The sequence below is a fragment of the Microchirus variegatus genome (genome assembly GCF_963457635.1).
Source record: "Microchirus variegatus genome assembly, chromosome: 7".
NCBI lineage: Eukaryota > Metazoa > Chordata > Actinopteri > Pleuronectiformes > Soleidae > Microchirus > Microchirus variegatus.
Genome location: NC_139808.1, coordinates 32,051,036 through 32,066,137, shown reverse-complemented (window position 1 = coordinate 32,066,137; position 15,102 = coordinate 32,051,036). Strand labels below are relative to the sequence as shown.

Genomic DNA, 15,102 nt, shown 5'->3' with positions numbered 1-15,102 from the left:
TGACCAACACCACGATGAAAAGACCTCCGTAAAAGAGGAACAAGGAAACCCCCATAAACCACGTACGCGTGTCCATCCTCTCCCGAAAGTACCGCTTGGCGTTTTTCCGCAGACAGTTGACGAAGACGGTTTCCAGGCGCGAATTGCGGTCGAGCAGCATGTGCTTCACGATGTTGCCGTACCGCATCTCGAGCTGACCGATGACGGCCTTCGCTAACGACTTGGCCTTGCTGAGGCGAGGGATCTGGCCCTCGATCACTTTGATGCCCTTCCTGGTTTGCGTCACCAGGCGCGAGATGTAGGTGGCGATGGCGCGCGGCGAGAGGCCGGCGTCTGCGCGGGTCCTCCTGAAGATGTAGTAGATGGCCGTGGCGATGAAGAGGAGAGCCTGCTTCTCCATCCCCTCCAGAGGAACTGGCCTCACCTGACCATTGTCCTCTTTGAACTCGATGGACACCGAAGGCTGGAAGTCCATCTCGATGAAAGGCTGATCGTCATCTTCTTGTCTTTTGGTGTGAGACTGTGAAGGATTCATTCTCCTGCTGTGTGGATGTGTCAGGACGGAGGGAGGAAGGAAGGTCTTAGTGGGAGTTATGGAAGAGATGAAAGGATGGAGATAAAAGGAGAAGATGACGTCACACTTCTTCTCACTGTGGTCACCAGTTCTTCTTGTGGTCTTCTTCGTTGTTGGGCTTCCATTTCTTCTTGGTCTTCTTCTCCGGGCTTTAACGACATATTTCATCCATAATGTTGCGTTGCTGCCATCTTCTGGATGGAGTTAGACAAAACTCCATCGCAGAATTGAATTCTCTTCCCGTCATCCCGAGTTTTGTTCCTCGTTTCTGTCATTAATTCACCTCGAGAACTTCAGTTTCCTGTCATCTTCATTCTGAATCTATGATATCTACATCACATGTTTAACGTCTTTATCTTCACTGTTAGACAGACTTTAACAACAAGAAACTGAAGTTTATAAACCACTCACTCTCCCACACCAAAGCCCATAAAGAAAACCAGTGATTTTAGCTCAAAGGGACACAGGAGCTGCTGGTCCTCTGCTGCCTCGTGTGGTCACTTTGTGTCACTGAGGTTAATTTAAACAACAGATTTTAAAAGCCGAATTGACAAAATCAGTCATAGTAAGTTAGTGATGGAGGCAGCAGTGGATCAACAACTCCTGTGAACTCCTGTGTGCTGTGATGTTAAAATCACTGGTTTACTCTATGGACTTTGGTGTGGGAGAGTGAGTGACTTTGGTGTGGGAGAGTGAGTGACTTTGGTGTGAGAGAGTGAGTGACTTTGGTGTGGGAGAGTGAGTGGTTTACAAACTTCAGTTTTCAGCCTCTTAGCGGAAATATATCAAATAAAATCTACGTCACTTAAAGTCTACGACATCTTAAAAACACGTTCACGTCTTTATCTTCACTGTTAGACAGACTTTTCCTTGTGTAAACTGAAGTTTGTAAACCACTCACTCTCCCACACCAAAGTCACTCACTCTCCCACACCAGTCACTCACTCTCCCACACCAAAGTCACTCACTCTCCCACACCAGTCACTCACTCTCCCACACCAAAGTCACTCACTCTCCCACACCAAAGTCCATAGAGTAAGCCAGTGATTTTAACATCACAGCACACAGGAGTTCACAGGAGTTGTTGATCCACTTCAAGTTTAAATGTCAAAATAAATGTCTTATTTTGTAAAATTCGGCTTTTAAAATCTGTTGTTTAAATTAACCTCAGTGACAAAAAGTGACCACACGAGGCAGCAGTAGACCAGCAGCTCCTGTGTCCCTGTGGCTACTTTGTACTTTTTCAAAAGGTCCAGTGTGTCGTTGGCACGGAAACCGGAAAAAGTCGAAACAGTCAACTTTGTAGCTGATCGATCAGGTCACATGGTCAGGGTTCAAACTTCCTGTCGGAGAGCTCAACTACTTCCTGTCCGAGGAGCGTGCTGACGGGCGGCGTCAACGGGAGCCGCGCTGACATTCTGCACACAAAGGTCAACACACACACACACACACACACACACACACACACACACACACACACACACACACACACACACACACACACACACACAGTCTTGCTATCATTGCCAAGTCCAAAAGGTCAACTTCATGCTGATTGGTGATAGAACTATCAAATGAACCAATCAATAGCTAGGTAGAGGGAGGGGAGGGGGGGGGGGGGGGTGAAGCTCAAGAGATGGAGAGGTGAGGCGTGGGGGGGGCGATCGAGGTAAGGAGACTGTATCGAATGAGAGAGGGAGGGAAAACGGGAAGAGGAAGAAGGTGCAGAAAGGTCAACATGTCAATACAGGAAAGAGAGGAGGGAGGTTTGGACAGAGGGGGGAGGGGGGGAGGAGTTCAGAAAGGTCAACACATGTCAATATTGGAGAGAGAGAGAGAGAGAGAGAGAGAGAGAGAGATCAGCACAAAGTGTAACGAGAGAGAGAGAGAGAGACCTCTGTTTACTGTACGATACTCAATGTCCTCTGGAATCCTGGGAAATCGTAAACACCTGCAGTATCAGGAGTCTGCTGCTGCTGCTGCTGCCCCCTACAGGCAGCATCGGGTACGAAAGGATGCACCCTGAAGGTACACGTGCTAGACCCAACGCGCCACCAGATGGCGTCACAACGCGCAACGGAACAACAGCAACCTCCGCAAAAAGACAGTGGACAGAAACGCCGGCCCACCAGTAGGGGGAGTATTAAGCCTCGCTCAGCAAGCAGAAGAAGAAGAAGACGCCAACGAACCAGCTGAGATCGTGACTCCTCTGCCCGACGTGTCTGTCAGCCGTGAGCCTAGCTTCGTTCACTTCTTCGGTAGGAACGCATACAGACTTGTACCGCCACCCGATGGTGAAGTGGGGATACTACAGGACCCTGACGCGCGAGGACACCAGGGGCCGCGGTTTGCGACGCAAAGTTGTCGCGACAACTTCACATACAAGACGCGGTGCACAGACGTCATGCTAGCTGTGCGTCACAATTGTGTCTATCGCACAATTCGCGTCTGAAGCTCAAGTTTCAACTTTTGCGAGACACCGGGAAACGATACTTTGGGTAACCTGTGTTTGTGCGGCTGAGATCGCGACTCCGCTGCGTCCAGACTTGTACCGCCTCCCGATGGTGAAGCGGGGATACTACAGGACCCTGACGCGCGAGGACAGAAAAAGTTGGGATGCGTTTACCACGGGCTTAGCGACGCAAATTTGTCGCGCAACAACTTCACGGTGCACAGACGTGATGCTAGCTGCGCGTCAAAATTTCGTCTATCGCAAGTTTCGACTTTTTTCCGCTTCCCAACTTTTGCGAGACACCGGGAAACGATACTTTGGATAACCTGTGTTAGCGTCATGCTCGTTTTGAAACCGAACCGCGATGTTTTTCCTCACGTAACCGAAACTCTATAACGCATGGACAGAATCTCCGCCCCACCAGTAGGTGGAGTATTAAGCCCCGCCCACCAAGCAGAAAAAAGAAGTAGAAGTCGCTAAGGACCATCGTCATCCGAGCCTCGAAGTCGCTGGATCGCGACTCTGCTGCCCGACGCGTCCGTCAGCCACTCGTCCTATTCTCGGCGTCCAAACTTGTACTGCCACCCGATGGTGAAGTGGGGATACTACAGGACCATGACGCGAGGACACGTTTACCGTTTACAGTGTTTACCGTGGGCTTAACGACATTTCACACCGAACATAACGCAAATTTGTCATGCGACAACTTCACACACAACGTCGCAATGCTAGCGGCGCGTCAAAATTGCGTCTATCGCACAAATCGCGTCTGAAGCTCAAGTTTACATTTTTCGACTTTTGCGAGACATCGGGAAACGATACTTTGGGTTAACCTGAGTTTGTAACCGACCCACAATGTTTTTGTTCCAGATTTTAGTCTCATTGAAACTGATCGGTGATTTTGTGGCGTTTAGTATTAGCTTGAAAGAAAAACGGTGGATTTTTAGTTTATTTTTTTTATTTATGACAATTTATTATGAGTGATTCTGTTGGTTTGAAACAACGACAGTGTGCGTGCGTGCGTGTGTGTGTGTGTGTGTGTGTGTGTGTGTGTGTGTGTGTGTGTGTGTGTGTGTGTGTGTGTGTAAACGTCTGACACAAGAATCAAAGCCAACAGATTAAAGTAGATTAATGGAGATTAAAGTTAAAAAGACTTAAAAAATCCTTCTTATAATTCCAAAACCTCCTTCCTTCATTCCTTCATTGTCGTCGTTAAAATGCTAACCATCATTTACTGGTATTTTGTGCGACTTCCTGCCGCGTTTCCTCTGCGTGAGCGCGCTGGAAAAACACTTCCACAGATGAACAAATCCACGGCTGAGTGAATCCTGACGTTCACACACAGCGTCGTCACTGCGGGGATAATTGATGAAACCATGAAACGAGCACTGAAGACGTTTTCTCTTCCTGGTGTTGAAGACGTTATAATCACGGTCTCTTTTATCATCAACTTAATCAGCAACAAGACGACATTAAAGAGGACGAGCGAGCCTGTGATTAACCAGAGAGAGAGAGACATTGGTTCTCATCATGGCTGTCAAACCTGTGGCCCGTGGACCACATGTGGTCCCGCTAGTTCATATCAAAATATGAGTTATTTCTGTCTGTTTTTGTTATTTATGAATTCATCTTGCTTCATTAATATAACAGGTTATTGTTTCATATATACATATAAAATTGACTAAATGCTAATGCTAACTGCTAAGCTATCTTAAAACTTGGGTTAATGGTGCGTCTTTGCTTCACATTAGATATCAGAGTGGCTAAATGCTAAGTTAGCTTAAAATTCAGGTTTGGGGTGCGTCATTTCGTTTGGTCAGATATCAAAGTTGCTCAATGCTAATCGCTAAGCTATCTCAGAATTTGGCTTTGTGGTGCCTTTGGTTTATGTTAGATGTCAAAGTGGCAACATACTAATGCTAACTGCTAAGCTATCTTAAAATTCAGGTACAAGGTGCGTCATTGCATTTGGTCAAAGGTCATATCAAAGTTGCTAATCGCTAAGGTATCTCAAAATGTGACTTAGTGGTGCCTTTGCTTTATGTTAGATGTCAAATTGGCAAAATACTAATGCTAGCTGCTAAGCTATCTTAAAATTCAGGTTCAGGGTGCGTCATTGCGTTTGGTCAGATATCAAAGTTGCTAAATGCTTATCGCTAAGCTATCTCAAAACTTGGGTTAGTGGTGCCTTTGCTTTCCGTTTGCTATCAATTGGCTACATGGTAGCTGCTAAGCTATGTTGGTATTTGGTGACAGTTGTGTTATTGTTTCATGTTAGATAACAAAGTTGCTAAATGCTGATCCCTACGCTACGGTTAGTGGTGGCTTTGCTTTATGTTAGATGTAAAATTGGCAAAATACTAATGCTGACTGCTAAGCTATCTTAAAATTCAGATTCAAGGTGCGTCATTGCTTTGAGTGTGATATCAAAGTTGCTCAATGCTAATTGCTAAGCTATCTCAAAATTTTAATTAGTGGTGCCTTTAGTTTATGTTAGATGTCAAAGTGGCAAAATACTAATGCTAACTGCTAAGCTATCTTAAAATTCAGGTTCAAGGTGCGTCATTGCATTTGGTCAAAGTTAGTCAAAGGTCATATCAAAGTTGCTAAATGCTAATTGCTAAGGTATCTCAAAATGTGGCTTAGTGGAGCCTTTGCTTTATGTTAGATGTCAAATTGGCAAAATACTAACGCTAGCTGCTAAGCTATCTTAAAAGTCAGGTTCGGGGTGCGTCATTGCGTTTGGTCAGATATCAAAGTTGCTAAATGCTAATCGCTAAGCTATCTCAAAACTTGGGTTAGTGGTGCCTTTGCTTTCCGTTTGATATCAATAGCCTACATGCTACTGCTAAGCTATGTTAGAATTTGGTGACAGTTGTGTTATTGTTTCATGTTAGATATCAAAGTTGCTAAATGCTTATCTCTCAGCTATCTTAAAACGTGGGTAAGTGCTGCCTTTGCTTTCCATTTGATATCAATAGGCTACATGCTAGCTGCTAAGCTATCTTAAAAGTCAGGTTCGAGGTGCGTCATTGCGTTTGGTCAGATATCAAAGTTGCTAAATGCTAAACACTAAGCTATCTCTAAATTTGAGTTAGTGGTGCCTTTGGATTATGTTAGATGTCAAAGTGGCAAAATACTGATGCTAACTGCTAAGCTATCTTAAAATTCAGGTTCGGGGTGCTTCATTGCATTTGGTCAGATATCAAAGTTGCTAAATGGTAATCGCTAAGCTATCTCAAAATTGGATATCAAAGTGGCTACATGCTAGTTGCCCTTATTGCTTCATGTTAGATAGCTAAAGTTGCTAAATGCTAACACGAGTCACTTAAAATTCGGGTTAGAGGTAAACGCTGAGCTCGTACATGAATAACGCAACGGCTTTTTTAACGTGATCACGCGACAATCAACAGCTAAGCTAATCGTTAGCTCGGGTTTATTAGCTGTTCATCACTAACGACGGAGGATGGAGCGTCGTCGTTGTTTTAACGTTGTAAAAAGCGGACGGATCGCAGAGCGCTAACGGTTTCCCCGGTGAGCGAGTGAATATAGACGGAGATGAAGACGGAGAGAACAGAGGGGGGAGGACGAGAGAGAGAGAGAGAGAGAGAGAGAGAGAGAGAGAGAGAGAGAGAGAGAGGGATTATGATTCCAGAGCAGCCGACGCATTTGTCTTCATTTAGCCCGACGGCCTTCATGCGTTATTATTAGCGACTGTCGTAAAGAGAGAGAGAGTGAATGAAATGAATCGGGAAGGTTGTAGAGAAGGAAAAGAGAAACGAGAATGGAGAGTGAAGGGAGGGGATTCAGCACACACACACACACACACACACGCACACGCACACGCACACGCACACGCACACACGTATGTTGGAGGCGGTCCAGGACATGACATCTATTTTAAATATTTGTCCTGCTCACGGAGAAGAAGAAAGGTCAATGGACTCCACACACACACACACAGACGCACACACACGCACACACACACACACGTACACACACACACAGATTGAACAGTCTGAACGTCTCACTCTCAAAAATAAAATATGAAATAAATTAGTGATTTTTGTGTTTTGTTTATTTTAATTAACTCGACCTTTTGACCTCATTACTGCCTCAGACTCACACGCACACACACACACACACAAACACACACACACACACACACACAAACACACACAAACACACACACTGATGATGTTTCAATCAGCCACAGAACAGATTCTCGACTCGACCTTCTCATTATTGATGTTTCCCTGTGTGTGTTTCAGTTATTAATCCATAAACAGCTGTGTTTCCTCTTCAATGATTCTGTGTGTGTGTGTGTGTGTGTGTGTGTGTGTGTGTGTGTGTGTGTGTGTGTGTGTGTTTCCTGCAGATTAAGACTAAGATTTCCATTTTTCCCGTGAACACTATTCCTCTTCATCAGACACAATTTAGCTGCTTCCACGCTTTTGTAAACCACTCACTCTCCCACACCAAAGTCCATAGAGAAAATCAGTGATTTTAGCTCACAGGGACACAGGAGCTGCTGGTCCTCTGCTGCCTCGTGTGGTCACTTTGTGTCACTGAGTTAAGTCTAAATTAAATATTTTAAAAGCCGAATTGACAAAATCAGTCATTGTAAGTTAGTGATGGAGGCAGCAGTGGATCAACAACTCCTGTGAACTCCTGTGTGCTGTGATGTTAAAATCACTGGTTTACTCTATGGACTTTGGTGTGGGAGAGTGAGTGACTTTGGTGTGGGAGAGTGAGTGGTTTATAAACTTCGGTTTTCAGCCTCTTAGCGTAAATATATCAAATGAAATCTACGTCAGTTTAAGTCTACGATATCTTGAGAACACGTTCACGTCTTTATTTCACTGTTACACAGACTTTTCCTTGTGTAAACTGAAGTTTTTAAACCACTCACTCTCCCACACCAAAGTCACTCACTCTCCCACACCAAAGTCACTCACTCTCCCACACCAAAGTCCATAGAGTAAACCAGTGATTTTAACATCACAGCACACAGGAGTTCACAGGAGTTGTTGATCCACTGCTGCCTCCATCACTAACTTACTATCTCTTATTTTCTAAAACTCGGCTTTTGAAAATCTGCGTTCAGTGACACAAAGTGACCACACGAGGCAGCAGTAGAGGTAAAATCACAGATTTTTTCTACGGGCTTTGGTGTGGGAGAGTGAGTGGTTTACTAACTTCAGTTTAGTGAAGTTCTCTTTTAAGTTTCTCTTTTTTCCTCCTCTTAGTTTCTTCTAAAATAGTTTGACACACACACACACGCACGCACACACACACACACACACACACACACACACGCTCCTCTCTCTCTAAACCAGTTGCTTCAGTGCAGAGGCACGTACTGGAGTGAAAAACAAACGCCCCAGAGGCGGCGGGCAGAGTGAGAGGTTACGCCCGAGGTTGTCCAACACCTGGAGACATCTGTGGACACAACGAGAGGAGAGACGCCGACGATGCTCACGGGAGCAGTAAACTCCACCCGTGTGGCTCGTGCTCGTACGGCAAAACAAACACTGTACGGAAGAGGAAGAAGAAGACAGTGGAGGAGGAAGAGGAGGAAGAGGAGGAGTCTCATACATGACTCTTAAACAGATGATTGATTATTGTTTGTTTTTTTTAAATCAATGATGTCATCACTATCATCAGGACCAGACCAGACCAATCAAACCAGATCAGTGCAGAATCTGAGTTCAGACTGAAATGATATGAAACTGAAGCAGTCTGACACACGCATGCACATGCACATGCACACGCACACGCACATGCACACGCGCACGCGCACACGCACACGCACACACAGGCAACAGATCGTTGACGAGAGTGAAGCTGTAACCTTCCCCTCACTACCCACAATCCCTCTGGGGACTGACCCAGCCAGCTGCTGCTGCTGCTGCCTCCCTGACTGACAGCGCGCACACACACACACACACACACACGTACGCACACACACACAGAACTAGAGAGAGAGAAAAAAAAAAAAGACAAAATGAGACAAAAATGAGCAAAAAGTCAAACAGAGGCAGAGATGGAGGGCGAGTGACAGCCAAAATCATGGAGGCGTTTCCTGTTTGATTAGAGCAGATTTCTCTGTTGGATTGTCGTTATTATGGAGGGAGACAGAGCCAGGTCACACACACACACACACACAAACGCGCACACACACACACACACACACGCACACACACACGTATCGTCTTTATTTCACCGTTAGACTTTTCCTTGTGTTTAACTGAAGTTTGTAAACCACTCACTCTCCCACACCAAAGCCCATAGTGCCCTGATACACTTTGACAGTGAGCGGAGTTTTTTCAAAAAAACAACAAGTATTTCAAAATGACCTGAAATTAACACAGTAATAGTCGCCCTGAACAAGGATCTGTTGAAAATATTTGCATATCTCTTAAGGAATAATTTTAATGAATTTTTGAAAATCACGAAAAGATCCATTTGCCCTGATACACTTTGACAGTGAGCGGAGTTTAGTCAGAAAAACAAAAAGTATCTTGGAATGACTTAAAGCACAGTGGAGGAGGACGGAGGGAAAGAATAGACGGGTGAATAAAAGGAAGCGAAGAGGAAACGACAAAAATTAAATCGTCACGGCGACGAGAAAAGAAAAAGAGAAAATCCCCGTCGTCTCAGTGACAGTGAAACCATTAATCCACACACTCACAACCTTATAATGAAATTATTCTACACAATCCACTTCCACTATGTGTGTGTGTGTGCGTGCGTGCGTGCGTGCGTGTGTGTGCGCACAGATTAATTTGGCAGGATGAGAGGATTCACTCGATGCTGCATCTGGAGAGAAGAGAGAGTTTTACATCTCAACCCTGTGTGTTCAGCTCAGTGTGACTGTGACACACACACACACACACGCGCACGCACGCACGCACACACACACACACACACACACACACACACACAGACACACACACACACACACACACACACACACACACACACACACACACACACACACACACACACACACACACACACACACACACACACACACACACACACACACACACACACACACACACACACACACACAGAACAAAGAGACAGAAGGACACAGATATAATCTTGTCGTCTTTTCATTGTTGCCGTTTGTTCAATTGTCACTTTGGCTTTCGAGTGATCCTCTGTCTGCTTTGATCTCACACACACACACACACACACACACACACACACACACACACACACACACACACACACACACACACACACACACACACACACACACACACACACACACAAACACTCACTCACACACACACACACACACACACACACTCACACATTCCCTCACACTTTACTCTTACCGTAACCATCACAACTAACCTTAACCTTAACCCTTAAACCAGGTCTTAACTCCCAAAAAGCCCTTATACGTTGTTTTAAGTCCTCACAAAGCCACAAATACAGGAAAACACACACACACACACACACATTCTTGTTCAGTATCCTTACTGAGGACTCAGAGACATAACACTAACCTTAATCCAAATATTAATCCTAAAAAGTCCTGTAAGGTTCCCCTCATGTTCTTTAGATCCTCACAAATGCCCTTGTTTAGGCTAAGCTAATATGCCACCTACTTACACTGAGCTAATAGGCTATGTACTTCCTTCTGTAAGCCAAGCTAAATGCTACATATGTATAATTATTTAAGCTAAGTTAATGTGCTGCGTACTGTCTTCTTTAAGCTAAGCTAATGTGCTACGTATTGCCTTCTTTTAGCTAAGCTGATGTGCTACATACTTCCTTCTTTAAGCTAAGCTAATATGCAACATACTTACACTGAGCTAATAGATTATGTACTTCCTTCTTTAAGCCTAGCTAAAATGCTACATATGTAATTATTTAAGCTAAGATAATGTGCTACTTTGAGCTTAGCTAATACGCCAAGTACTGACTTCTTTAAGCTAAGCTAATATACAACGTACATCCTTATTTAAGCTCACCTAATACACGAAGTACTGCCTTCTATAAGCTAAACTAATATACAACGTAAGTACTTATTTAAGCGAATGTGCTACGTACGTATTGCCTTCTTTTAGCTAAGCTAATGTGCTACGTACTTCCTTCTTTAAACTAAGCTAATGTGCTACGTACTTCCTTCTTTAAGCTAAGCTAATGTGCTACGTACTTGCGTCTTTAAGCTAAGCTACTGTGGTATGTAATTCCTTCTTTAAGCTAAGCTAATGTACTACGTACTTCCTTCTTTAAGCTAAGCTAATGTGCTACGTACTTGCGTCTTTAAGCTAAGCTACTGTGCTGCGTACTTCCTTCTTTAAGCTAAGCTACTGTGCTACGTACTGCCATCTTTAAGCTAAGCGAATGTGCTAAGTACTTCCTTCTTTAAGCTAAGGTGCTACGTGCTTCCTTATTTAAGCTAAGCTAATGTGCTACGTACTTACTTCTTTAAGCTAAGCTACTGTGCTACGTACTTCCTTCTTTAAGCTAAGCTAATGTGCTACGTACTTCCTTCTTGAACCTAAGCTGATGTGCTACATACTTCCTTCTTTAAGCTAAGCTAATGTGCTAAGTACTTCCATCTTTAAGCTAAGCTAACATGCTACGCACTAACTTGTTTAAGCTTAACTAATATGCTACTATGTACTGCCTTCTTCAAGCGGAGCTAATGTGCTACATACATTCCTTCTGTTACATTCGCTCACACTTTATCTTTTCATTTCCCCTCAGTTCTTCCCTCCCTCAGTTGGCCCCTCCCCCTCTCTCTCTCCTCCCCCTCTGTTTAAATTCAGTCTGTCTCTCAAGGTTGTTAACTCTCTCTCTCTCTCTCTCTTTTACAGCAGCATCACGTCAGCCAGGGTGAGGTCAAAGTTCACGGCTGCCTCTGTGTTCCTCCCACTGGACGCCTTGATTGACAGCAATCAGGCCGAGCCCTCAATGTAACCCCGCCCCCTCCCCCTCCACCTGTCAAGACAGAGAGTGTGTGTGTGTGTGTGTTTCCTGTCATTTTTAATTATCCAAATGATATTCAGCTTCAGACATTTACCCCCGTCCCCCCTCCTTCATCCTGAAAAAAAAAACTCCCATAATCCCTCAGTGCGGCGTCTGTCAGGAGGGCAGCGCGGCGCCGCCATTAGCATGAGAGCGTGTTTGTTTAAAGATCGCGTTTCGCCTGCGAAATCAAACAATTAGAGATGCAGACGCACAGAAAAACGACCCTGCACTCGTCCTTTTTTTATTCTCTCGCTCTTTTTTTCGCTCTCCGGACGCTTCGTTTAACGCTTTACACGTCCTCGCTCGCTCGCTCGCTCTCTCGCTCACCGCTAATGAACCTGCCGGACCTCACAGAACGAGCGAGGAAGAGAGAGAGAGAGAGGGGTGTTATGGGTAATCAGGATGCGAGACTCGGCGCTCACCGCGGTGACCTTTAGTCTCGCCGCCGCCGGGTCACGGCGAGGCCTCAGGAGTCATCTGTGCATGCAGACTGCAGCGCGTGTGTGTGTGTGTGTGAGAGAGAGAGAGAGAGAGAGAGAGAGAGAGAGACTCGACTTCCTGTTTACAAACTCCTCCCCCTCCCTCCTGACGTCACACTTTCACTTTCACGCTGACACGTTTCATTGACAGGAAACATTTGTTGCCTTTTAAGAAGCAAATGTAAACAAATGTATAAATTATTAAAATAGTTGCCCATTAATTTAGAAATGTAATAATCGTTGCATCGCTATTTATAAATAAAGTTTTGTTGATTGATTGGTTCCATTCAAAGTGTCGCCCCCTGGTGGACAATTCAACAACTAATGTTACCATGATGATAGTTTCAAACCAAAAATGATCAAACGATGTGATTGATCAGATGAAATGTCCTAAGTTCTCTCTCTCTCACACACCCCCCACACACACACACACACACACACACACCCACACACACACACAGACACACACACACACTTAGCTTTACATGTCGCTCTCTCTTCATTAAGTGTTATCAACCTCTGTGGCCTAATCTCTCTGAAATTAGTGTCTGTTCTGTGTGTGTGTGTGTGTGTGTGTGTGTGTGTGTGTTACCTCAGTGACTGCGCTGGCATTCATTAGCGCCGCGCTTTAGCCAAATCAATCACGCCACGCCGCGGCGTCCGCCATGCTTTCTTTAAAATGTCATCCTCAAACTTCTCACAATCAATTAAGCGGGAGATTAATGAGGCCAATTTGCCGCCAACATGTCGACCTTCGCTCTGCGCTGAAAAGGCCGAGCGTGCACGCGCACACACACACACACACACACACACACACCTATGATGTTGAGCGACTGAAACACATGTTTGCATGTAAATCTGAGCCAACATGGCCGACCACAGGACGGCCTCAGGGTTCGGTTAGAAGTTCACTTCCTGTTTGCTGACACAGCAGACATGTTTGTTTGTGTGTTTGTTTGTATAAACACACAACAAAAAGGTCTGGTTCTTATTCAATCACACCAGATCCAATCTTTAGCATTAGCATTAGCACGCTAAAGTGCGACACAAGCGAAAATGACCAACAAAGTGAGAGCGCAAAGAGCCGAAGATGCTTAGGAAATTAGACTCCTTCCGTGTCAACATGAATCCAGATTTGGGTTAGCTTAGCATTAGCATCCACAGAGATCAGATTTTAGTGTGAACACCATTAGCTTAGCTTTAGCAACACAGGTAGTTGATTTTAGCCACACTTTGGTGTAAACACTGTTAGCTTAGCATGAGCCACAGGGAGTGTAGATTTTAGCCACACTTTAGAGTATGCTCTGTAAGCTTAGCATTAGCACCAGAAGGAGTTAATTTTAGCGACACAGTAGTGTGAACAGTAAGTGTAGCATTAGCCCCAGGTGGAGCAGATTTTAGCCGCACTTTGAACCCAGTTAGCTTAGCATTAGCACCACAGGGATTAGATTTTAGCCAGATTTTAGTGTGAACACCATTAGCTTAGCTTTAGCACCAAGGGGAGTAGATGTTGGCTGCACTTTAGTGTGTACACAGATAGCTTAGCATTAGCACCACAGAGATTCAATGTTAGCTGCACTTTAGTGTGAACACAGATAGCTTAGCATTAGCACCAAGGGGGGTAGATTTTGGCTGCACTTTAGTGTGAACACAGATAGCTTAGCATTAGCCCCAAGGGGAGTAGATTATCCAACACACCGACAGGCCCTTCCCACATTTATGTTATTTAAAAAAAAAAAAAAAAACTTTATTAAATTATTTTTAAATTGGCAAAACTGCAAGTAATGAGTATTGTCATGATGACTCAGCAAAAAATAAAAACAGCAAGAGATTTAATTAAGTTTCAGAACTTTAAAACTTAACTGTCATGTCTTCACACACACACACACAAACTCTCTCTCACACACACACTCACACACTCTCTCTCTCTCACACACACACACACACACACACTCTGCTCCTGTCACTTCCAATCTCACGGCTGCCTCAATCTGCCTCGCGATCTGCCTCAGATGGTTGTCATAGCGACTCTCCAGGGATTATAACAAGATATTATGGGATGTGTGATGTGTCTGGAGCTGCAGGATCAGAACACGGTGTTCACACACACACACACACACACACACACACACACACACACACACACACACACACACACACACACACAGACGGTGCTCAGTGCAGCGTGAGCGGATGCTTGTTCCAGCCTCGTGTTAACACTCACACACGACAGCGTGATGTGCAGCGCGGTGGAAGAGCGGAGCAGGTTGTCACGGCGACACGGCCTCGCTCCCATAAGGTTGGCGTCGCTGGGATTAAAGAGCAACAGATGAAGAACAAATGGGAAAAAAAAAAAAAAAAAAGAGCAGCAACAACAAGGAGTTGACAGATAACGGCTGCACGCATCACTAACACGCAGGTGGGCGGGGCCTGGGAGTGACTGACAGGTGCGACAGCCAACACCTGACACCACACACACACACACACACACACACACGGGGGCAACTTCAATTATTGACGATTAACAGCAGATTAAACTCCTTTGAACAAATAACAGTAAAAAGTGTTTTTAAAACAAATTACTGAGCAGAGCTTTAAAA

The 15,102-nt window shown here is 44.8% G+C and overlaps 1 protein-coding gene across 1 annotated transcript in view; it reads right to left on the bottom strand.

The window, feature by feature from the left end:
* The window catches only part of npas3 (neuronal PAS domain protein 3), a gene marked incomplete at both ends in the record, with an annotated part of 158,180 nt that overhangs the window by 64,177 nt on the left and 78,901 nt on the right, over positions 1-15,102 (bottom strand). The window lies entirely within an intron of this gene.